General features: G+C 32.9%; 1 long non-coding RNA gene across 1 annotated transcript; it reads left to right on the forward strand.

Annotated features, from left to right (window-relative positions):
- The first annotated feature begins 353 nt into the window (after window positions 1–353).
- On the forward strand, window positions 354–26,204 carry LOC101679070. The gene is made up of 4 exons (XR_199590.2): window positions 354–659; window positions 4,711–4,824; window positions 12,293–12,381; window positions 26,069–26,204. It is a non-coding gene; the product is annotated as an uncharacterized LOC101679070 (long non-coding RNA).
- The last annotated feature ends 831 nt before the right edge of the window (window positions 26,205–27,035 follow it).

Here is a 27,035-nt window from a genome sequence, read left to right on the forward strand (position 1 = left end):
AAAACATATTCAATACTATGAATTTTCAGTAATTACACACAATATCACAATAAATTTGTGGTTTTTGATTATACTGACATTTATTTTTATGTTGATGTGATATGTGTTTGTGTCTTTGTATGTATGAGCCAATAGTTTCTGAATTTTTTCTTGAAAAGAATGTGAGGAGAACAATTTCATGGCAGCAATATGTTCATACCCTCTAGGTTTGTACAGGAACAGGATTTAGAAGAGAATTATAATGTATTGTTGATGGATTCTCCAGCAGAATATTGGTATTAGCATACATTCCAGATTCTTTATCATGACATTCTACTGTAGCTATGAAAACTGATGTTCTCTCAAATCTCTTCAGAACGCACTATCCCTTCTGCCTGAAGAAACATATTTGCCTCTCTCTGTTTGGGCTGATATAATGCCGAGTTTCTCAAATTTGGCATTATTGACATTTTGGAATGGATAATTCTTTGTTGTGGGGAATAGCATGTACACTGCGGAATGTTTAGTAGCATTCCTGGCCTCTACTCAATAACACCAATAGCACCCCTCTCCCATTTGTGACAACCAGACATATCTCCAGACATTGTCAAGTGTACTCCAGGAGACAAAACTGCCCAGTTGAAAATCACTAGTGCAATGGAAAGAAGCCAGCCCTCGGTGTGAGTTAAAACTAGATTTAAATCTCTCTTTTGCTGTGGATGCATTTTGAGCAAATTCCTTAACTTCTCTAGGCTTCAGTTAATAACAGATATGTCACATATTTGCTGCAAGGGTTAAAGAACAAGGTACAATATACATATATTATCTTGTCCACTACCTGAAATATAGCAGTACTCCTTAATTATTTCAGCACTGGGACAGAGGCCACTTTTCATAAAGGATCAATTCAGAGACACTTATATTTAAAAGCCTTATTTTAGTCCAGACATTTTAGCATATAGTATATAATGTTCCTTATAATTCATATGAGCTCCTCACAGGGTTCAGTTGTTCTCTGTCTGAGCTTCCATAGCCTCTCAGTCCCAATTTTCATACCATTCCCCTCACTGACTAAATGTAAATTGCTGGGTTATGTTCCTATGTATAGGTCTACAGGATGACTTCCCAGAAGATAGAGAAGATTCTTATTTATCTGTGTTTTTCTTTCTGCTTGCTCCTCAGAGCTTGACCAGTAATACATGAAGGTATATATGAATAGGGCATTATCCATGGCATGTATTTCAGAGAGCCTTGCTAAGTGGCCTCTGTGGGGGCTGGCATTCACCAGCCCCTCAAAATGAGAGGCTCTGTTATGTTTCATATTCATAGTTTCAGAAAATAATAGGCCCCAAAGCAAAAAAAAAACAAACAAACAAACAAACAAACAATAATAATAAATTAAACAAATAAATAAATAAATAAAGGGAAATGACAATGAAAACAAGAACAATAAAACACATATTTTTGCTTTCAAGTGTTTTGAAGCTACCCTTTTTCACAACACTCCATTATTACATCTCTATGTCCTGTTTTCTCTGGACCCTTTATATCAGCCATATGATTTGCAATAATTCCTTTGCTATTACCCATTATGTTAGTTTGTTATTTTGTTTTGATTTGATGTCACTTGTGGTTATTAAGAATGACAGAATTACTAAGTAGTGACGTAAATGTAACAGACTGCGGGGAAAAAAGACCTAAAGGGGGAAAGAAAGGCAGAAAGACACAGAAAGCATCTAGAGGGATAAATCAGAGATTTAAAAAAAGAAGAAGAAATGAAAAAAATAAGTATATCATTGTTCCAGTACCAGTTGTTGAAAATATATTATTATTGCCATTGAATTTTTTTTTACCTTTGTTTCAAACCAATTTATCATACAAATGCGGATCTGTTTGAGTTCTCCATTTCATTCTTACTTACCCTTATGCAGCTACCAGATTGCTTTTACTATTACAATATTAAAGTACATGTCAAAATCAGTTTAGTGTATGTCCTCCAAATATGCACTATATTTCCAAGTTGCTTTGACTGTTCTGAGTCCTTTGCATTTTCTTTAGCATTTTTAAAACTCTTGTCAATTTCTTTTTTAAAAAAGTCTCCTATGATTATAATTCATATTATATGGAACTAATCAATTAATTTGAGAAGTAATAGCTGAAATGATTAAATCTTTCAATTATAAGCACAGTATATCCCTTATTTATTTAAATATTGCTTGATTTCTCTTAGGCTTCTTTTATACTTTTCAAAGTACAAAACTTGCACTTATTAAGTTCAAATTTCCCATGACTATTTGATGGTTTTTAACATGATAGAAAATGGAATTTCAAATAGTTCCAATTAATTGTGTTCTTTTTTTAATAGAAATACATTTTATTTTTGTTTACTGATGTTGTATCCTGAGATTTTGCTAAGTTCCTCATTTTCATAATTGTTTGGTTTTTAGGATTTTCTACTTAATTATGCCATCTTCAAATTGAGATAGTCTTAAATTCTTTATTCCTAATTATGCTTTCAATTAACCTTTATTCTTATTGCTCAGGATGATGATTAATACAACTGTTGAAGACAGACATCCTTGCCTTTCTCCCAACAATAAAGAAAATGTATTTAATATAAAGAGACAGGCTAATAAATCTGAATAAATGAATTTTGCTCAAAATGCGTAATTAAAAATGACGACAGATTACAGGAAAAGATTTACAAAATCTCTTATCCTTCAAAACTTTAATACCATCACTATATAAATAGCTGTACCTAATAAAAGAAAAAATGAACACTGAAATATAAAATCATATAAATATCAGAGGCAATCTTTCTTTTTATTACCTTTTATCTTAAGAGAGGAAGAAACAGGGGAGGGGCAAAATGAGAGAGAGAGTGAAAATCTTAAGCAGGCTCCATGCCCACGCAGTGCCCCATGTGGGCGGGGCTCATCTCATAACCCAGAGATCATGACCTGAGCCAAAATCAAGTCAGACACTTAACCAGCTGTGTCACCCAGAAGCCCCAGAGAGGTAATTCTTAAAATAATAAATAAAACTTGGTTTAAAATATATATAAGAGCATATAATACAAGAGAGTGAGATAAATTCTGCTATTTATATTGATGAAGAAAAAAGAACACCAATGTGTATAACTGTCTTTAGAAATAGAGGCTTTCATATTCAAAGTTTTGGGTATATTATCCTTTAAAACATCTCTTTAGAAGGACTTAGAAATATATTAAAAAATCTATTAAAACAGTAAAGACTTTGGACCAGTAGTTAAAGTAGATCATAATGGTTTGAAATAAGATGATTTAACAAATATTTGTGAACAAGAGTGTCTAATGAAAGTTATCTTTGATAGCAATATGAAAAATATAAATGTCTAATCAAAAAGATTGTTAAGATGTGTAAGTGAAGAGGGATATTATATGGTCTTTGATGTTCAACATTGCAAGTTATTTTTATATTTTTAACAAATATGTAGTAACTTTCTTTAAAGTGAAGAAAGTCCGAGAAATTACTTAAACCCAGGTCAGATGTTGAAAGGTTTAAGATGTGGAGACAGGAGCTTAAATTTATTCTGCAAATTATGGATTCCACCCAACATTCTCCAATGACAGGCCTCCTCTTAGTTGACGACTCTCCTGTTCTTTTTGCTCAAGCCACAAACTGTGGACTCACCCTTAACATCTCTTTTTTTTCCCCCTCATTTCTTACATTCAAATAAATCCCACTGTCTCCTTGTTGGAAAAATATGCAGTTTCTTAAAATGTCTTACTGGCTCTGCTGTTATTCCCATGGTCTAGCCTCTGTCCTTTCTTGCCTATAATAGTCTGCAATAATACTCTTTGCTTCCATCCCTGCCTTAGTCACAGATTGGTTTTTCAAAGTGATACTACTCCTCTATCCTAATCCTTGTATCACCTCCAATTTTATTTTACAATATCTCCCTTTGTCTTCACAATGGCTATAAAATCCTAAATGATTTTCGACTAACATTTTTTAGTCCTCTCTAGCTATTTTTCTTTTTGCTTTCTCAGGTCTTGTTATATTAATCTTCTTGAATACACAAATACTCTTACTGTAGAATTCTGATCAAACTGTTCTAAGATACATGCTTGGCTAAATCCCTCCTTTACTTCAAGTGTATGCTCAAATTGCATCTTTTCACAAAAGATTGATCACACAATTTAATAAGGCAACTCATGCCACCTCCTTCCACCATAATTAAAACTCCCAATCATCTTTAACTGGTCCACTGTTGTATTGTTTTTCTCTAAAATGAATTACTCTCTCCCATACTATATAATTGATTTATTTTCAGAGTTTAATATTTCCTGTTTATCTTCTGCTTGCCATGCTCCTCATGGGCATGAATCATTTTTTTTTTCATTAATGTATCTCAGGTCCTAAATGACTATGTGGCACATGGTAAGGATGTCATAAATATTTACTGAATTAATGAATGAATGACCTCTTTATCTTTTTTTGATGACTTCATACTTAAGTATTCATAATTTATTATGTGCACAGTGCATTTTAGTTTTCGATTGCTGTATCTTTACTGTCTCATTTTAGCTTTTTTTTTTTTTACCTAGTTAACTTATTTTTCCCAAATTCACACAATTCTATTAATGCAGACTTTAACTATACTCATAATTACAATAAAAGTGATATACATAATCTACCAGAAGTTAACTTATACCAAAATCCCCATACTTTCTTGTGAGAATTTTTCAGAATTCTTCTGGACCATAAGTAAGAAAGGACAGACTGAGGACACACAGAATCCAGCTTACAAGGAAAAGAAGTTTTGTCCTTGCTATCTGATTCAAATGAAAATCACATGTTTGTGTAAGTGTGTGATTGAAAGGATAACAAAAATGAATTTCAAATATAGTTATTAGTATTATATCTAAATAATGAGCCTTGGATGATAATTTATTTGAGCGGAGCTGGAACACTGGGGAGCTATTTATACACCAGTAATATTCTTAGAATCTGCCAATATACAGTAAATACTTGCATCCTTACATCTACCATGTAGTCTGGACTGTTTTGTATGTACTAATTTTTTTTCATATATGAATAGTTACACTCATACATACTAAAATCCTTACAAGATAGGAAAAGAAGCTGTTGAGGTCCTGAAATGAGGCAAAAATACAGAATAATTCTTAGAGTGGGGACTGTATGGGCATAGAGCTCATCTTTGTTGCAGCTAAGGGTGGATCATTGAATACCCCAGCATTTGGCCACTGTAAACCTGATCTAAATTAACATTACAGTTTAGATTGACTGACTAGGTCTAAGTAAGAGCAGGCATATTACATTAATTAACCATTTATGCTTTTTTTAATATATTTTATTGTATTTTATTTTTTAGAATTGACATCTGAGGGCACTGACATCTGAGAATTGCACTGAGGGCAGTGCAAAGGATGTGGGATTAAGTAATCTCATGGGATTGGGTCCATGGTTTGAAGAAACAAAAAGATATCCTCAGTTAATTCAGTATCACTGATTCCCATTTCTTTTCCAATAAAACTACTTCCAATTTTTCATCAACTTCCTAAAATGCAAATGTATTTGCCACTATAACCAGTTGACTTTAGTATTTTATACATTTTTTTATGACTGTAAGCATAGTTTAGGATTTTAGCTTTACTTAGCTCCATGAACATAACTATTCCCACTCTAGAGACAGTATAGCTTTTAAGTGGACAATTTGTCTCCAGTTTTCTCCCACTTACTTATCTTATTATATTTTGAGTGTAGTCTGGTTTCTGTGTTTCTTCATTGTCTATTTCACCATAGCATCTTACATGTAATAACCCAGTGTGCAAAGAAAAATATTTTTCTATCTGCCACTTAGTGCGCATCCTTGAAATCATAGACTCTACTTTAATTTTTGTGAACAGCAGAATGTCACTCACCTCAATCATCCCTGCACATACAAGCATACACATAAAAAAAAAAAAATACATGAATCTAAGAAGGATTTTTTTTTTTTTTTTAGTTTTTAAGGATTTTGATGTTTTTGGAAAATCCTGATTTACTGTTATCAGTAACAACCCCAGTGTTTATTTTTTTTTAATACAAATCAAGATTATTGTGGAAGAAAAGTAATTCATCAAGCTCAAAATATATTCATATGCTACTTGTTCAAGAAAGCATGCTTCAGGGCGCCTGGGTGACTCAGTGGGTTAAGCCGCTGCCTTCGGCTCAGGTCATGATCTCAGGGTCCTGGGATCGAGTCCCGCATCGGGCTCTCTGCTCAGCAGGGAGCCTGCTTCCGTGTCTCTCTCTCTCTGCCTGCCTCTCCGACTACTTGTGATTTCTCTCTGTCAAATAAATAAATAAAATCTTTAAAAAAAAAAAAAAAAAAAAAAGAAAGCATGCTTCATAGACCAAGTACTATATTGAATTCACTTATTTAATTTTTTAATTGATGACAAATTAAAATTAATTGAGATAGCAATTCTGGTACAAAAAGAAATATTTAAATATAGTAGTGAAAAATTAAAATTGACTTCATCTAATTACTTCAATTATAACTTATAATTATAATTTAATTATGATTTAATGATAACAGAATAATGCTCTCCATTTAAAATAAATGGAAAAAAATGTTATTTTTTTTCATGTAAGAACAGATTGGGATTCACTAGCATTACAGTATATAATAACAGATTTCTTAAGTTTTCTGTTTTGAAGCTTATTATTTGTAAGACAAAATATAATCATTTACATGCGCATATATATAGATAGAGAAATAAAATACAAAATATATGTACATAAGTATACATGAATACATATTATCTCATAAATATAATATCTATTATTTTTTTTTTAAGATTTTATTTATTTATTTGTCAGGGATAGAGGAAGAGAGAGAGCGAGCGAGCACAGGCAGAGAGGCCTGGAGAGGCAGAGGGAGAAGCAGGCTCCCTGCTGAGCAAGGAGCCCGATGTGGGACTTGATCCCAGGACGCTGGGATCATGACCTGAGCCGAAGGCAGCCGCTTAACCAACTGAGCCACCCAGGCGTCCCCAATATCTATTATTTTTAAATAACTTGTGATTATTATAACCTTTTTAAAATAAGAGTAGTTTTATTTAGCAATTTTTGGTTACAAAATTTTACAGACTGATTTTCAACATTTGTGCAATAAATTATTTGGGGTGCCTGGGTGACTCACTTGATTGTGTCTGACTCTTGATTTTAGCTCACATCATGATCTCAGGTGATAAGATCAAGCCCTGTCTGGGCTCCATGCTGGGTGTGGAGCCTGCTTAATATTCTCTCTCTCCCTCTCTCTATACTTCTTTCCCCATTACCACTGTAAATAAATAAATAGATAGATAAATCTAGTTTGTTGAAATATTTAGGAAAGGCTTTTAGAATATTAAAAGTGACTTAATATGTAACTTAATTGTGGTTAACACAATATGGCAATAAAAAACACAGCTGTATTAATTTTTAGTTAGAGGACCCACTGAAAGCAAAGTGTGTATTTTCTCCCTCCATCATTTAGAACCATTTAGAATACCCAAAAGGATAATCAGCCCTTTAGTTAAATTTAAAAGTTCCCCTGATGTGTGCAAAGAGTGCTCTGAAGCCAAGTTTTTCAACTGAAATTATCCATGCTTTATGACAATTTTCTGGTATTTCCTTCCATGATTGGAATCTAAACATTGAGTTGAATAATTATTGATATGAAAAATGAGGATGGCCTTTTTTAAGAAAATGTACAGGTGCTTTCAGACATGTCTTTACATTGACTTAAATTACCTACTAAATACCTTGTGGTAATTAGTGAAATTCTCAATAAAAATGAGTCTTAAAGATGGAAATACATTTTATTTTATTCAATCCTTATATGTCTTTTTTAAAATAGTGAAGTATGCTTGTCCAGGAAACATTCAAAAAAATATTCACGTGATTGTTTTGTTTCACTGAATATTAGTTTTCTCTAATAAAGAAAGGTTTAGAAGGGATGCTCTATTATTGTCAAATTGGTGCCCATGAATGCAATGAGAGAAATGAATGAAGTTTCAAGAAAAAAAAAAATCTGTGCTATATGAAAGATTATACTATCCAAGTCTATAACAAAACAGCAAATGTTTTCAAATAACTTGGTTTTCCACAACTGGTGATAAGTAAAAATATTTTGATTTTGCTTTATGTTTTCCAGCTCCTAACATAAGACAAAATTATAGAAATCAAGGTTAAAACACAAAAATCTTGTGATGCACCTGGGGGACTCAGTTGGTTATGCAGCCAACTCTTGATTTTGGCTCAGGTAATGATCTCAGTTTTGACTGAGCCCTGCTTTGGGTGTGCACTCTCTCTCTCTGTCTTCCTCTCCCTCTGGCCCTACTCCCTCATACTTTTTCTCTCTCTAAAATAAATAATCTTTAAAAACAAAACAAAACAACAAAGCAAAGACTTCATCCCTTAAACTTGATGTCAGAAGATGGAAATTTCTATGATAAAAAACAAGGTAGGAAAAAGGCTAGGCAGTGTTGAAGTGTCACTAGGATATTATTTAGAGTGCAGGAACTGATCACCAAGAAGTTGACACAGCTTCCTGTATGAAGATGTACCAGGAAGAAACTCAAGGGAAGAGTATTCCATACAAAGGGAAAAAAAAGCACAAATGTCCTGAGTGCAGAGTTTGTTAAATATTTTTATGGGGAAATCATGAGGAACAAAGTGTGGCTGGAAAAGAATAGTAGGTGGGTTCAAGTAGGGATGGGAAGTCAAACTGTGTAACATATTATAGATCTTTCTGAGAAGAAATTAAATGGGTGATGATGGCAGGATTTGATACAAAAGTGTAACAGGATCTGTTCCTAATGTAGTGTTCTTAATATAAGAACATTCAGGATGTTGTACTGAAGAGAGACTGAATGAGACAATGGCAAAGGCTGGGAGATCAATAATAACAATATACATTTACTTGTTTTCCTTATATTTAGATAGTATATTGGAAAGCAAGATGGCAGTTGGTATTTAATTTTTAAATTTGTTAATTTTCATTTGATTATCAGAAATGCATTAGACTTTCATTAATAAAGGTTTTGTTTAACAATGTTTTATGTTTTATAGCTCTAAAATATAAATTCACACAAACTATTAGGAGGTGAAGACCCACAGAAAGGATTCAAAATTGCATGAAGCTTCAAATAACCAGAACATCAGAAAACTTGTGAAAAAGCACAGCATCTATTAACTTACACTTGGTAATATCTGTGTATATGGATATACCATAAATAAATGACTAATAAGGATAAAATTTCAAATCTGTGCATCTAAATTTGATTTCAGTGTATGTCAAAGGTTCAAACCCTTTTCATTTAGTAGAGTTCTACAAAGTCATTGCTAAATGTTAATTTGCATTGTAATTGTAGAGCTAAAAAGACTTTACTTCAATGATAAGGGTCAATGTATAATAATAATTTTAACTTGGAACAAGTTCAATGAATGTCAATATTTAACTAAATGGATAGGACCAAAGGTTGGTTAATTGAATAGTTATCCAATATTAGAAGAAAACTAAACCCTACAATCAACCTGTCCTAGTGAAACAACTGATAAATGAATCTTCACCATAAAAATCAAACAGTGTCATGGCAGGCAAGATGCTAATTTGAGAACACAGTAAAGCCACAAAGACTTATTAAGCCCTCTATCAATAATATCAGAGATGTCAACTCTCAATGGATTACAAAACCGTGATCTATATCTGTGGAAGGATGTGGGTGATGTGTACGAGTGATAATCAAATTTAAGGAAGAATAGGTGTTCCTAATAATTGGGTGTACTGATAAACGAGCATTTTAGTCTATGCTTAAAATTTCATCCTTGACTTGTATATGTGAAGAAGAAAGCAAGACTCAAATATGGTAAATAACTTATCAAATGATTATTAATGAATAAATTTAAGCATCTATGTAAATATTGACTGAAATATAATTGACATTATGCACTTTCCAATTCACTAAGCTGTATCTCAGATAAGAATGACTGGGATAAGTTTAATGAAATTGCTGTGGGTGATAAGTTGAATAAAAATGCATCACTTATATAACAGCTTAGAATAAATATTTTTTTTCTTCAATTATGTAAGAGCAAAGACATGACTCAAAGGTTGATATTCATTTGGGAAAAAAAATACATCTGATTTGGATTAAGTCTGCTATTACCAAACAGGAAATTCATGCATTTAATAAGGACATTCAGCAATTACATAAACTATTTTTTGAAGATTTAATAATTTATTTGAGAGAGAGAGAGAGAACTAGAGAGAGTGGGGGGGGGGGGTTGGAGTGGGGAGTGCAGAAAGAGAGGAAGAGAGAGAATCCTAAGCAGGCTTCAGACTCAGCACAGAGCCTAAAGCAGGGCTCAGTCTCAGGACCCAGAGATCATGACCTGAGTCAAAACCAAGAGGTGGATGATTAACCTAACTTAGCCACACAGGCACCCCAACATAAACTTCTACATATGAAGTAGTGCGAAAGACAAAATTATATTTTTATTCAAATTTGATTTTGTTCACAACTGCATCTTATTTATCTTTTTAAGATAGTAAAGAGTTACTGGGAGAATATTCATTTTGATCATCTCATTTCTAATACTGCTATCTTTCTTTGGAAATTTCATCATTTTCTGTGCTCTTTTACATACTAAAGAAATCAATATACCTGACGAAGCATTTATTCATTTAAGATAAGTAAAATTATAGTTCATCATAACAAAGAGGGCAACAAGAAATATTGCTTGCAGTGATTTGGGGAAAAAAATCTATGCAATCATAAACAAGCTTCTCCAAGGAAGGATAATATCAGATTTTTAGAACAAAGTACAACCAGGAAAAAGGTCAAGAAAATTTTTTTTTTTTTAACTACCTCATGATGCTGACTTTGGCCAAGGTCCCATGGACCTCGTTTAATGAAAGGATAATGACAGCTCATCCTTTCCTATTTTTTTCTCAGTCAACTCAGTATTGTTCAAAAATGCCTCTTTTTTGGAAATTCACATTACAGAGTCTTTTTTTTTCTTTACATTTTAAAGTACAATCATCTCATTTACTTAGATTTGTTAACTATATGACTTCGGATGTTCCATCTCATCCTTAGTATAAGATTGGTAATAGTTCCTACAATATAAAGTTGCTAATGATTTTTAAAATTAATTAAACACAAAACGTGTTTCTAGCACATTGTAGAGTTTGACAAATCTCATTTATTTGCATTATTATTGGTAATAAGGATAGTTCTTAGAATACTGGTTTAAATGGTTTCTAGGTTGATGTGTGAGACATGAGAGTAGAAAAGGAGATGATTTAGAATTGGCTCCCCATCTTAAAGAAGCTTATATTCTGGGAGTAAATATTCCCATATAAATAACTTAAACACTGGGAAAAAACAATCAAGTAATTTTGAGTTTTGTTGGTTTACTCAGTAAAGTGTGTTAATATCTCAGTTAACATACCCAGGGTTCTCTGATAATGCTTATTCAGTTTCCATTAAGACTGTCCCAGGAGCAACTCTGACAGTTTGTGTCTATACTGTGTTAGGTTCAAACAATAGTCTCATTTTTCAAGTGAGATATAGCATATTTTTTTACATCCTTATGTTTCTATTTTTACTTTTCATAACTGTTTTTGGTGAATATCCAATAATAAATATAGAGAGAATTAAATCTTTTAAGACCTAGATAGGAACAAAAGTCAAGTAATAAATAATGGGTGATGGAAATACTTGCATGAGGTAGGCAGGTTATATTAAAATAATACATAGTCGGTTGGAAATAGAAACAGTTGTATAGATCACCTCCATGGTGCTGCTTTTGTCTGCAGATGCCTAATGAGGTAAGGTCAGGCCAAGAAAATTCAGGTTTGCTCCTAAAATATTGCTACCAGATTCAAATTCAACCCTCAAAGTCTAGCACTATAATCTGTGGATATTACATTCCAATCAAAAGGCCTAAATGTAGTGGAAATCATGCATTAGTAAACATAAAAACAAAAACACAAACAATAAATACAGAGTGACTTCTGAAAATTACTTGTTTTTCAGTCAAACTGTTTTGATGTGTTTGTCAGAATAAAAATTTTTAAAAAACATAAAATGCTATCTCAAATCATGTTATCTCAAATCATGAAATGAATTAATCTGATGGATAGACTGATTAAGTATTATCCATCTGCATAGAAAAAAAGATTCTGCCAGTATCAACAATTCTGATTTTGAAATAGTTATTATTGAACTGTTCATTCTGATAGTAATTGACCAACATGTTCCATTGTTTCCAGAAACCACCCTCTATTATGAGAGAAAGACCATATCATCAGCCCCGTGTGACTAAGAAGATGCTCATTGTTTGGCTTCTTTCAGATGCAGGGTATATTTTCAGTTTATCTAAAAATATACTTATGTATAAATTGAAGCAAAGGATGGTTAGGGAGTATTTTTGTTTTACTCCATTCAGTTTGCTCTGTCAAATTCCCATGAGTTCCAAACCATTTTTATTGTTGTTTAAGTGGTAATTAATTTCCCTGTTTAAAATTACAATTCTCATAATACAATATTTGAAAAATCCATAGAGGTATAAGTCTTCCATAGAGGTATAAGTCCTCTCTTATTCCTAACTCTTCCTACTCATTCCACTTTTCCTCTTCCTCCTTCCTCCCTCTTCTCCTGTCTCTATTATCTCTCTCCCTTTCCTTCTCTTTGTGGAGCAAGTAATCATGTGTGGACATTCTAGGCAATAGTAATAATTGTAAAAAATTATTTTGGCAACAAGTAATATATTAATTTCATTAATAGTCGCTGTGGAACCCGATGTATTGTTTCAAAGATACCTCAAACAGATGAGTAAAGAACTATCAGAAATGCAAGAATAGTTGCAGAGGGATAAATCTGAAGGCTTCTGCAGACCAGAAGCCTTTGGATATGTGAATGAGTTGACAAATTCTAAGTATTTTAATAAAAATAATATTGTGAAGTTGCTATAAAATGCTCACAGCTTTACAAAAAAAAAAAAAAAAGGCATCTGATTGTTACAACATCCCTACTTCTAACAAAGAAAAATTATTCCTTCTAAATTTCATCCAGTGAAAATATCTGCCATTTGGAGCAGTACAAAATAAATGTCCATCCTCTTCTATTTGACAATAAAAAGTTAATCATATTCTTTAACCTTTAAGTCCTATTTTCAAGTAATTCCTTGATCACATTTAAGAGGGTGTAAAACATATATCCCTTTCAAAAGTAGTACATCTCTAGAAACTCCCTGTGTAAACCTTTCCATCAAGACATCAAGACATACTAGTGCCTTTCCAGGTTAACCACCATCCTGATATTAGTGATAATTATACCTTTGTTCTTTCTTTTTCTGAGCACCCATTACATACCTGCTTGATCAATACATCAATAGAGTTCACTTCAGCAAGATTTCTAAATACATATTGTATGTATAAAAACATATATAGAACCATATTGTGCTTTACAACTCAAGATTTTATTTTTTCTTTCTTTCTTTTTTTTTTTAATTTGAGAGAGAGCACGTGTGTGTACGTAAATGGGGCTGGGGGTGCTGGGCAGAAGAAGAGGGATAGAAAGAATCCCAAGCAGGCTTCAAGCTCAGTGAAGAGCCCTATGCTGGGCTTGATCTCAGGACCCTGGGATCATGACTGGAGCCAAAATCAAGAATTGGACCCAATCAACTGAACAACCCAGGTACCCCCTCAAGATTTTATTTCTAAGAATCAGGCAACTGATTGTGTATGGCTGCAGTTAACTTTTTTCCTTTACTTTGTAGTCTCTCCAATGAGTGCTGCTACCACAATTCAGCTGTGCACTGATCATTTAGTCTACTATGAATAATGTTGCTCTAATCATTCTTGGATATAACTGGTGTAAAATTTAAGATACAATCCATAGAATAGAATTGCTGGAACTTAGGGTATTGGTATCTTGAAATCTACCATACAATGACAAATATTGACCATAATGATTATACCCTTTACACTTTCATCACAATATAGAACTGTCCCATCACATAATATGTGAACCATAATTTGGTCATGTCATGGATATAGATATAGATATAGATATAGATATAGATGGCACAAATCTGGAGGCAATGAAATCATTTATTTTGGCTTCAACTTGAGTTTCAGCCATTATTTAATAATAATTTATAATTTTTATAAATGTTGGGAAAATTGTCTCCAAAAAAGCCCTGATAAGGGGCACCTGAGTGACTCTGTCAGTTAAGCACCAGACTCTTGATTTGGTTCAGGTCATGATCTCAGGGTCATGAGATCCAGCCCCGCATGGGGCTCCTACGGCAGAGAGTCTGCAGGAGATTCTCTCTCTCCGTCTTCCTATCTCTCTTTGCCCCTCCTCCCACTTATGCATGTTTTTTTTTTTTCTCTCTCAAATAAGTCAATAAATATTTTTTAAAGCCCTGACAATTTACATTCAACCAGAGTGTTTATGAGAACAACTATTTGTCTCAGCCTTAAAATAACAAATATATTGATTGTATATTTTGGCAAAATGATAGGAGAGAAATTATATCTTAATTTTGCTTTAATATGCATTAACATTATAAGGCAGTGCTATGAACTATTATACACCAACAAGCTGGACAACCTAGAAGAAGTGGATAAATTACTAGAAACATACAATCTACCATGACTAAATCATAAAGGTATAGAAAATCTGAAAAAACTGATTACTAGTAAGGAGATTATGTCAGTAATAAAAAACCTTCCAGCAAACAAAAGTTTAGGACAAGATGGTTTCATTGGTGAATTATACCAATGAATAATTGGTCCTTCTCAAACTCTTCCATAAAAATAGAAAAAGCAAAAACTCTTCCAAACTCATTTTTTGAGGCTAGCATTACCCTGATACCAAAACCAGTAAAGGTTGCCACAAGAAAAGAAAATTATAGGCCAATGTCCCTGACGAGCATAGATGTAAAAATCCTCCACAAAGTATTAGCAAACCAAATTTAACAATACATCAAAAGGATCACACAGAATACTCTATTAGGATTAACTCTAGGGATGCAAGGCTGGTGGTTAACACCTACAAATCAGTGAATGTGATTTACCACATTAACAAAATGAAGGATGAAAATCATTTCACTCTTAGGACACAAGTCTCCATGTATCCCTCGCACTCCTTGATATTTAGACATGCACACCAATTTGCTCAGATAGTAAAGGTAAAGAGTTCTCTGTTCTTTCACCAGAGACCATTTGCTCGCTTTCCAGAGTACTAAAAAGAATGTTCCTCTCCAGGAGGGAACAGTGGGAAGACTTGCCAGTAGCTCACTTGTATGTGTCTTTGGAGCTTTCTTAAGCTCAGTGTTCCATTGTTGCCACACAAAACCACTGTGTGCAAGGGATCCACAGATCTGATTCTGGATCACTTCCATTGATTAGGAAAGGGAAACAAGGGGAACCAAGACACACATGAAGCTCATACTTCATGCTCTGCCATGAGTAATAAGGCCCTTTGTCTCTGATCCAGATATCTATGATTTCTCAGAAAATAAGACAGGCTATCTAGGTAGCTTTTAAGCAGGACAATCTCAATCTCCTCAAGAAAAAATGAAAAACCTGACACTCTTTAACACTAGGCACAGAACAAGATTAAAATATGGTTGGGGGTGTGGGGAGTGGGGGAAGGAAGTAAGAAAAAAAGAAAGGCAAGAAACTAAAAATACCAGCAGATCCAGGTCACCTCTGTAGAGTTCTCCTCTGTAGAAACTTTATCACTCTAGTCCATGATGCTTCAATAGCTATTTGGTGCCTTTAAACACATTACATTGGTATTATTATTTTACTTTTCTATTTCTTATAGACATTAATGATCTGCCAAAAGTTTCTCCATCCTATTTGATATCAAAAATCATTACAGATTAACTTAGTAATTTAGTAATAGAAAAGAAATTCCTTAACTTTATAAAAAATATTCATTGAAATCCTATAATATACATCACCCTAAAAGTTTAGGGAAGAAAATAGTGAGGATCATTCTGAAAAAGAAGAGCAGACAGAGGGGGGGATTATCACATCAGATACAAGGTTTTATTATAAAGCTATATTATTTAAAACAATATGGTACTTATACAGCCTTTAACATATTGACCAATAAACAGAGAGAGAGAGCTCTGTGAAAACCATATATGGAAAACTGGAAGCTGCAAAGATAACTTTGCAGATCAGTTGAGGAAGAAGGTAACCTTGCATTAGGTCTGAAATAATCATAAGAAAAATACAAGTAAACTCATAAATCACAAACAACTCCTAAATATACTTCACACATGTGTTTTCATCTTTAATGTGAAACAGAATATTAAAAATTTTGTTAAGAAATATCATCAATAGCCATCAGGGAGATTCAAATTAAAACCACATTGAGATATCACCTTACACCAGTTAGAATGGCCAAAATTAGCAAGACAGGAAACAACATGTGTTGGAGGGAATGTGGAGAAAGGGGAACCCTCTTACACTGTTGGTGGGAATGCAAGTTGGTGCAGCCACTTTGGAGAACATTGTGGAGATTCCTCAAGAAATTAAAAATAGAGCTTCCCTATGACCCTGCCATTGCACTACTGGGTATTTATCCCAAAGATACAGATGTAGTGAAAAGAATGGCCATCTGTACCCCAATGTTTATAGCAGCAATGGCCATGGTACCAAACTGTGGAAAGAACCAAGATGCCCGTCAATGGACGAATGGATAAGGAAGATATGGTCCATATACACGATGGAGTATTATGCCTCCATCAGAAAGGATGAATACCCAACTTTTATAGCAACATGGACGGGACTGGAAGAGATTATACTGAGTGAAGTAAGTCAAGCAGAGACAGTCAATTATCATATGGTTCCACTTATTTGTGGCGCATAACAAATAGCATGGAGGACAAGGGGAGTTAAAAAGGAGAAGGGAGTTGAGGGAAATTGAAAGGAGAGATGAACCACGAGAGACTATGGACTCTGAAAAACAATCTGAAGGGTTTGAAGGGGCAAGGGATGGGAGGTTGGGGGAACCAGGTGGTGGGTATTAGAGAGGGCAAAGATTGCATGGAGCACTGGGTGTGGTGCAAAAAACAATGAATACTGTTACGCTGAAAATAAATTTTTAAAAAATGAAAAAAAAAGAAATATTTGGACCTTGAGGTAAAAAAGTATTGTTATTTTTTAAGCTATTTTTTTAAAAATGCAAATTTGATTTGACAAAAATTCAGACCTAAATTTTGGGTATTATTCTATACTAGTAATATATAGAGAACTTGTACAAACAAATGTAAAAATCATAAACAACCCAATAAAAACAGGTAAAGACATGCACATGATTTCAAAAAATAAAAATATCTAGGAAATAATTTTTATGAAAAGGCACTAAACTTGATTACTAGCCTGGGAAATCTTAATCAAGACCTCATGGCTATTATTTCAGGTATTATTTTGTCAAAAATTGAGGCTTGACAATGCAAACTTTTATTAAAAATTGAATTGATTGAGATTTTAACACTAAATGATATTTTCTTATTTATATATTAGTATATTTTTTATTTCTCTACAATGCAAGCAAAGATGAAATAGTGAATTTTGTCTGCTGTGTTCAATACTACATTTCAAATACTTAGAGTGCTTTGACACATGAATATAGAAATAGGTATCAAATAAACAACTATGAAATAACTGTTGAGTTCCAAATGTGAATGGTGATGAAACATATTTAGACTACTTATCTTTTTTCTTTCCTTTTCATTTTCTAAGTTTGACAGTTTAACTTCTGCTTTTAAAGATTTATCATTTTAACATTTCCTTCTATGACAATAGTATCAACAGTTGCCTTCATTTAGTTCAGTATTCAATTTACTTATGTATATTCCGTAGTCCTCTGTTACTAATGCTCCTTCAACCCATGAATACTACTTAAACAATAAATCCCAATCTGATTCATTTTGGAAGGCTTTATTTTGTGCCCATAAGATTTATTTCATTTTTTAAAAAATAGTTCACAAATTCTGTATTTCCCAAGCTCTCTTTTTTCTGTTTGTTTGTTTTTTGTTTGTTTGGCTTTTTTTTTTTTTTTAACCTATAGAATATTTGGCAGAAGCCATTTGGCTGTGATGCTTATAATAGTCTATAAATATAACACATAATTTTACCATGTGCCAAACAATATTTAAAATATGGAAATACATTAATTCATTTAATTTTCACAACAGCCATATCAAGTAGTACTATTACAATCAGAAAGCAAAACACTCATGGATCAGTAACTGACAAGTTGGATTCCCCAAAGATAAAGACAAACACCTTACTGCAAAATGATGCAACCATAAATTTTCTATTTACCCTACTGCTGTATTGTCTTTGATTCAGGAATGTATTTGTAAACTGCTTCTGATTCCAGGCTTCTCTGTAAGGATTATTGGAACAATGTCATTTATTAGGCTTTTTATTTTAAATAAATAACTTCACGTGATCTTACAGATTTCATTTTATTGGCAGCTATTTGAATTATTTGTTTTCTTATGTGTGATGCCTCTGATGTGATGTAATGATTCTTTAAAAAAATTTTTTTTTCATTCTTATTAGCTAAAGATAGGAGGGGAAAAGCAGTAGAAATTATTCTGCCAAATTCAATGAGGATTCTTCTGAATTACAATTTTTCAGTCAATACTGGGAAATATCTTTCAATATATTATCCTATTGTATTCTTATACCTAGCAAAGATGTAACACTATTTGATTTCTTTTTTTGTTTTTATTTTTTTGTTTTTTAATATCCGGAATTTATTCTTTTGAACACTTTGTCCTAAACAATCTGAGAGATAAAATGAGAAAGCCTAACTTCCTTTTTCAAGGAACTTGTCAATTTAATTTCTTGAATATCAGGAAGCGGAATAGATAGCCCAAGTCTAGCTGTGATAAAGGCAAAATAGATGTGTCTGAGAGTGGGTTCCCATCCTATGTAAAGCAGTAATGTCCATAGCACAGTAACTAATTTCTACCTATGTTTGATTCTGAGATTTGAAAGGTGAAAAAGAATGTAATCATTTTGAAAGTAATCAACTGATGCCAGATTGTGTTGAAATAGTCTCCGTTTGCCCCCAATCCTCTCTCTCTATCCTATCCTTCTCCACTGTACACTATGCTCTAAGACTTTTATGGGTTTTATAAAGTATCTCCCCTGTTCTCTACTTTCAATTGGGTTCACATAAAGAAATACCAAGAGAATAATGAGGCAATATGGTCTTCGTTAGGAATGTGTCCATTATATATACATGAATGTATTCCTGGTGAGGCTGCTGTAAAAGATACTTATGATATTCATTTATTATTTTAAAAATGCATTAATGAGATTGGTCTGTGTGGCAGGTATTTATAGTCTTGAGTAATGTTTTCAAAAGTACATGGCTGAATAAGACTAGGTATCACTATGAACATGTGAAGTTATCTTCTGCTAACTATAATGAGAATATCTTATGAAAGAAAGAGAATGGGATTTTAGCATTGTGAAATCCAATGCACATGTGGTTTTATGGACCCTAAAAATAATTTTAGAATTTTTACTCTTGAAATATTAGTGAGATTTAACTTGATATATTGGCATTTGTTTATTTAGCAGATTGATATAACAATGAAACCATACATTATAGTCTATATGAGCTTATTTCAATACATTTATATACACTAAATTATGCAAATACTAAAATGATAGCTAATAAGAATATGTTTTATTAATTAGACAGTTCAGTTATTAAGGAAATACCCTATATTTTGTAAACTGGGAAATTTTGATTTTTTTTTTTTCCAGAATGCTTAAAAAAAGATGTTGAATCTGAATATTTGAGCCTCTTAAGTTCTCAAAATTATAGCGTTCATGGCATATCCTCTCAGGTCAAATTCAAAGAAGCTGATTCTATTTAGCCCTCTGAAAGAATACTACATTAATTAGCAGTGTCCTAATAAAGGCTGCTGGTGAGAAGGGTGAGCTAATTAAGTTATAGGAGCTTCTCTCTCTTTACCATAAGTGAAGATATATCATTTAAGTCTATTCTGGTTTAAATGTGGAAAAAAAATGTTAATGCTTCATATATTCTTTAAACTATTTTTACTTTGACATTAGTTTTCTTATTTTATAGGATAACTAGATACAGAAAAAATGTGCATGTTCAAAATAATAAAAGAGCAAAAAGTGGTATTAACTTTCTAGTAAATACAGTACCATTCAAACTGTAATGATTTTCCTTTTTTTTTTTTTTTTTTTCCTTTCCTGATCTAAGGTAAACACATGTTCACTTGGTGAATCTGCAATACCTAATTCATGGAACATTCATGTTTTCAAATTAACTACTCGAAGAAGGACATTCATATCAATTCACATAAAGTTAATTTGTTTCTCAGAAAATGTTTACTATTTGGTGAACTATTTTCTACATGTTAAAGTTTGATTTAAGTTTACCTCAGGTTGTATGCAGAAAATCCCCATGGCACCTAAGTTATTCTCCTTTTTGCAATGCCATCACAATTTTCACACAAATCACTTGTCAATTTACGTTTTCCCCCAGCCCTGGCTGTCAAGTTTTCAAAGTTATGTGGTTTTCTATGGTTCTCCCAAAATTCTGCCTGCCTATCATAAAACTTCCAAATGGATATTTTTTGGAGGGGGTATGTGGGAAGTATTTTTTTTTTTTTTAAATTTCGAATTCTGGAAACTAAGGATCACATTTATAAACAAACAACAAATAAAGACGAAATTTAATGTAAAGAAGAAACTAGGCTGACATCACAGGTTGAATTAATTTAGTGTAAAATTATTTCTGCTTGGAAATTGAAGACTGTCATTGTTTTTAAATGGATAAATCAGAATTTTTATCTTAAAAGAATTTTGTGTATGCTTTAGTATTCAAGCAGATCACTACAGTGCAAGCAGTAGCTTGGCATGTATATTTTAAAAAGTTAGACAAACCTATGTAACCTAACCATATAAAATAAGATTAAAAGCTACATATATATTCTTAAAGTATCTGCCAAAGTGAATTAACCAAAAACAAGAAATGATAAAATAAAGCTGGGTTCTCTATTTCTTGAAAGGGAGCATGTTAGGTATCTGTAAGGAAAGCATATAAAAATGCTGGGGAAGTACTCCAAAACACATTACTAAAAGCTCCCAAAATTTTATGAGCATATGTGAATTGAAGATGCAAACACAGATTGATAAAATGAGTAATAAAGTTGGTTTTGCTTGAGAATGTTTGGTTACTTTGGTGATGTGCTTACACAGCCCTCCTGGCATAACAGACAGAAAAATTAGTCAACAATCCACTTGTAAAAGGGTGTCTAAAACTGCTGGGGATAGGGAAGAGGGATCAAGGGATAAACCTGGGTCCTGTATCCCCAAAACAGAACAACACTCCTGCTTGACATGGAGCAGGGAAGGCAAGTGAGGGAAAAGACCTTTCAAAGGTGTAACCATGAAACAAACATAGTATGGATTTCTCAATCAAATTGTGTGTTGAAAACACTCACGTCTTAATTCTAGACTAAATTTTCCTTGGACTGGTGGTGCCTGAGTGTCTATTAAAAGAAAATCCAAATTCTCTCTGGAGGAACATAACTTCCTCCTAGGACTCATATACTGCTCCAAGACTTTTTCACAAAGAAACAGTAAAAAGTAATCAAGCACATAAGGAACAAGTCACTGCTTCTTTTGGAATAGAACCAGCGGGATTGGGGAAGCAAAAGATCTATAGATCCGTAAACATAAAAACAAACAAACAAACAAAAAAACCAGAAAGAAAAAGTAAAATAACTATGCTTAATATGAATAAAGCAGTAAAAAGTCAAGCTTAAATATTGTCAAGAACAAGAAAAATGGAACAGCGACAGTCAATTTGTTGAAAAAGAAAACTTATCCAATTGAAAAAATGATAAGCTTTCATTTGCTATGAATTAAAAAGTAATTGAATGACTATAGGACACATTAGTTACTGCTGATGACAGAATTAAATTACCATAAAAGAGTTTGAAACTTAACTAGAACTAGAGACCTACGTTTTCAGAAAATATGAATGAAATATTGATATAAAAGGGAAGAGAATGCGTAATACACTTTTAATTGGTGTTCCAGATGGAGGAGAAAGAAGAATGAGGAATTTTATGAAAAATAGCTAATAAATGATAAAATGTGTTACTTAGAGGGAGAAAAGTTAACTTAAGGTTTAAAAACCACACATAAACATATTTTAAAATTGAAGAACCAAATAAAAAGGAGAAAATATTAGCAGCAGTCAAGGTAAAACAATTTTTAAAGAAACTTGAAATAAGCAGCTCGAGAACAAACCAAATGTAATATTGGATGATATATCTTTAATGTATTGAGAAAAATAATTCCCTTGGTATTATATCACATATTTATATTACCTAATATTCATGTTTGATGGTGAGTATACAAATTGACAAAGCTTTGTGAAAACAGTATGTATACCTTTCTGTTGCATGAAACAAATTAAATGTGAGTTTTGAGATTCATTAAAGAATACCTAAATACATAGAAAGAGTACCATGTTATTAGATTGGAATAACCAATAATGTAGTAATTTTTTATTATCTACAAATTTATTCTTAGATTTCATTAACACCATCTAAAATCCCAAATATTTCATTGTTATGTGTGCAAACCTTAACAAGTTGGTTTTTAGGACACCCAAGAAAACCACAATTTGCTGATTGTGAAGTTTCTAATAAAGATAAATACATACAACAAATACATACACCATATGACACAATATAATCACTCTGCTGCCACATTTATAATAGAGTCTTTGCTAATTCTAAATCATGAAATTATATCTTATGTTTTCTCGCAGAAATTTAAGTTTTATATCTATGTTCATGGTCTATTTTGCTATAATTCTGTGTGTGGTTAACAGCATGAATCAACATTCACTTCTTTGCTTACAGATATTCAATAGTTTCAGCACCACACTGAAATATTTGATCTTCTCCCAGTGAATTCCCTTCCCCCAAACGAAAATCAATTAACTCTATCTGTGCATTTGTATTTATTTATTGGCTCCTTCTGTCCCACTTACTTATTACTTATGACTGTACTCCCACTTCCTTGATTACTGCAGTTTTATAGAAGATCTTGATGGTAGGTCAGGTTTTTTTTCTTCTCTTTCTTAATGCTTTTTGGCTACACTTGTTTCTTTGGATTTTTCTTAAAAACTTTAGAATCTGTCAATTTCTACAAAAGTTCTGTAAAAGTTTTCCTAATTACTTCTTGGATTCTTTTTAAAAATATGGGGAGAACTGTCATTTTAAGAGTATGGAGCTTTTCAATCCATAAAGAAGAAATATCATTTCATTTATTTTGTCCTTTAAAATTTAACTAATTAATTAATTTTATCTTTAAAATTTTAAACACGATATTTTATAGGTTTTAGCATGCAGGTGTTACATATATTTTGTTATATTTATCTTTATATATTTCATATTTGACCCTATTTAAAATGGTATTTTAAAATTTCAATTTCCATCACTGTTTATTTCTACTTTATAGAAATGCATTTTATCTTTACATATTGATTGAAAGACAGATAAATTGGACTTTCATCAAAATTGAAACTTTTGTCCTTCAAAGGCATTATCAAGAAACTGAAAAGAGAACCTACAGAATAGGATAAAATATTTGTCAACCATGTATCTGACAAGGGAACTGTACCTGTAATATAGGAAGAACTCATACAACTGAATCATAAAAAGACAAACCAACAAAAAACAGCGAATGCAGGAATAAACTTTTCTCCAAAGAAGACATAAAAATGACCAGAAAGGGGTGCCTGGGTGGCTCATTGGGTTAAAGCCTCTGCCTTCTGCTCAGATCATGATCCCAGGATTCTGGGATGCAGCCTGGCATTGGGCTCTCTGCTCAGCAGGGAGCCTGCTTCATCCTCTCTCTCTGCTTGCTTCTCTGCCTACTTGTGATCGCCTTCTGCCGAATAAATAAATAAAATCTTTTTTAAAAAATGACCAGAAAGATTGTGAAAAGATGTTTAACATCATTAATCATAAGGGTAACACGATTCAAAATCACAGTAAGGTACCACTTCACATCCATTGGGATGGTCATCGTATAAATGAGTGTTGGCGAGGATGTGGAGAAAGCAGAACCTTCTTATACATGGGTGGGAATGTAAAATGGAACAACAACGCAGTATGGCAATTCCTCAAAATGTTAAACATAAAGTTGCCTTTTGACCAGTAAATCCACTCCTAGGAATTTACTCAAATGAAATAACAAATTCCATACAAAAAGTCATACACAAATGATCATAGCTGCATAATTTCTAATAGCCAAGAGTGGAAAACAACCTAAATGTCTATCAACCGATGAATGGATCAACAAAGTGTAGTTTACCTATCTATACAATAGATATATTGTATGTATGGTATCATATAATATTCAACCATAAAAATAAATGAAGTACTGTTACATGCTAAAACAAGAATCAACCTTGACAACATTATGTTAAGTGAAATAAAACATACACAAAAGACCAGATACTGTATAATTCCTTTTAGATGAAATGTACAGAATAAACTAAACTACCGAAACAAAAAATATATTAGTCATTGCTTAGGGCTGGGGTGAGGAATGCAGTAAGGGGCTGATAGCTAGTAAGTCCAGGGTTTCTTTCCAAGATGACGAAAACATCTTAAATCAATGATGGTGCTGGTTGCACAAATCTGTAAGTACACTGAAATATTGTGTTATACACTTGAAGTGGGTGCCTTGTACCTACATGTGAGTTACATCTCAGTAAAGCTATCAGTAAAAATATCACATCTTAAGAGAAGCTAGCAAATACTCTCCTTTACTTTCCCACTATTTTATTTACTTACAGACCTATTTGTTTCAGGAATTTCCTTTAAAAGTTTTGCAGGATAATTTTCTTACATATTTTTAAAGCAAGGAATAATAAATAACTTTTGTTTCAAAATTCCCTTTTTCAGAGGAGGTTACTATCTGATATTATGCTTAAACCAGATATTTCAATATTTCTTTTATAACAAGATTCTTGATTAAAATCACTATTTCCTATTGCCAATAAAAATACGTACGTAATTTTTCTAACAATACAAAAACTAAAATTATAAAGAATGTTTGCCCTACTCTCTGCTGGGCAGGGAGCCTGCTTCCCTCTCTCTCTCTCTCTCTGCCTGCCTCTCCATCTACTTGTGATTTCTCTCTGTCAAATAAATAAATAAAATCTTTAAAAAAAAAAAAAAAAAAGAATGTTTGCCCTAAAATCTATACATTTTGATAAAAGCCTCGCCTGCGGCACCTGGGTGGCTCAGGTCATGATACCAAGGCCCTGGGACTGAATCCCACATTGCTCTCCTTGTTAAGCAGGGAGCCTGCTTCTTCCTCTGCCTACTGTTCCCCCTGCTTTGCTCTCTCCTTCTTTGTCTCTCTGACAAATAAATAAAATCTTTAAAAACAAACAAACAAACAAACGAAAAACCCTAGCCTTCTTGAGTGATTAATGTCACTTTTTGGAAGTCAAACAATTAAAATACATTTTTTAAATATTATGGTTCTCTACAGGGCTCCCTTTTCAAAGGATTTAATATGGACTAATCTGGATAATTGTTACTTTGAATCATAACATATGAAACACCTTTTTTATTTTTTTTAAGATTTTATTTATTTATTTTACAGAGAGGGAGAGAGAGAGAGAGAGAGATCCCAAGGAAGCAGAGAGGCAGGCAGAGAGAGAGGAGCCCAGCAGACAGACGCATGTGGGGCTGGATCCCAGGACCCTGACTGAGATCATGACCTGAGCTGAAGGCAGAGGCTTAACCCACTGAGCCACCCAGGCAACCCTGAAACACCAATTTTATAAATAAGACTTAAGAAACCTATTTTGCATTTCTATTTGGTGCCTTTAATTATAAATGTGTTTTTCACAATGTACCTTAGTGTCACCAAACATTTGACGAATTTGGTCCCTTTAAATATTTATTTTTTTTCTAGGATGACTCAGCATCAAGAAAGAATTAACAATTGATGTATCATGGGATTTCTCTCACAAAATACTTATTGGAAAAACGCTTCTCTATGTATGTACTAGAAAGAATTATTCACATAATTCATTATTTTTCTTCCTGGAATCTGAAAGCTCATATTTGTGTTTGATTTATTTATTTACTTACTTATTTTATAGTACAATAATTGATTTACTATTAAGACACCTCATCCTCATTAGTATTTTCACCTTGAAGGAGACAATGACTGCTCAAACCAGATAATTTTGCTTTAATGTTGAAAAGAGTTTTGACAAAGGGAAAGCTCCAACTGTATTCCAAAATTAGATTTGGGGTCGAGTTTCACCTTTACAATATTGCCCCCTTAGCCCCAGCGGAATAAATAACACTTGGCTGGACAGACAATTCAAGCAACAAGTAACTTCTTTGATTTTAAAAATGATGTTCCCCAGTGTGTCTTATGCTGCAAAGCAGTAGAAGCCATAGTTTATTTATTTTTTATTTTTTAAATATTTTATTTATTCCTTTGAGAGAGTGCCAGAGTGAGAGCAGCTGGAGAGGAACAAGCAGAGTCCTGCTGAGCAGGGAGCCCCTAAGGACTACAGTGACCACATGGGACTCAATCCCAGAATCCTGAGACATGACCTGAGCCCAGGGCAGACACTTAATCAACTGAGCCACCCAAACACCCCTAAAGCTATTGTCTAGTTTATAATTGAGGTGAAATCTAAGTGTAAATGTGGGTGCTATGGTGTCATACTCACTATCAGATTTCAATGGAGTTGATCAGAAAGAAAGACAAGGTAAAATTCTAGTGAGAGTTTTACATGTTTATAAAGTGGAGCACCGGATAGATAGGCAGTATTTTAGCTTTCATACATTTTCAACTTCAAGTTCATCACAAGCAGAGGAATTCAGCTTAAGAAGGAAACGAACCATCTGACTAGAAGTTTGTC

This window comes from Mustela putorius, unplaced genomic scaffold (genome assembly GCF_011764305.1).
Source record: "Mustela putorius furo isolate JIRA1106 unplaced genomic scaffold, ASM1176430v1.1 tig00003974_pilon_pilon_pilon, whole genome shotgun sequence".
NCBI classification, from domain to species: domain Eukaryota; kingdom Metazoa; phylum Chordata; class Mammalia; order Carnivora; family Mustelidae; genus Mustela; species Mustela putorius.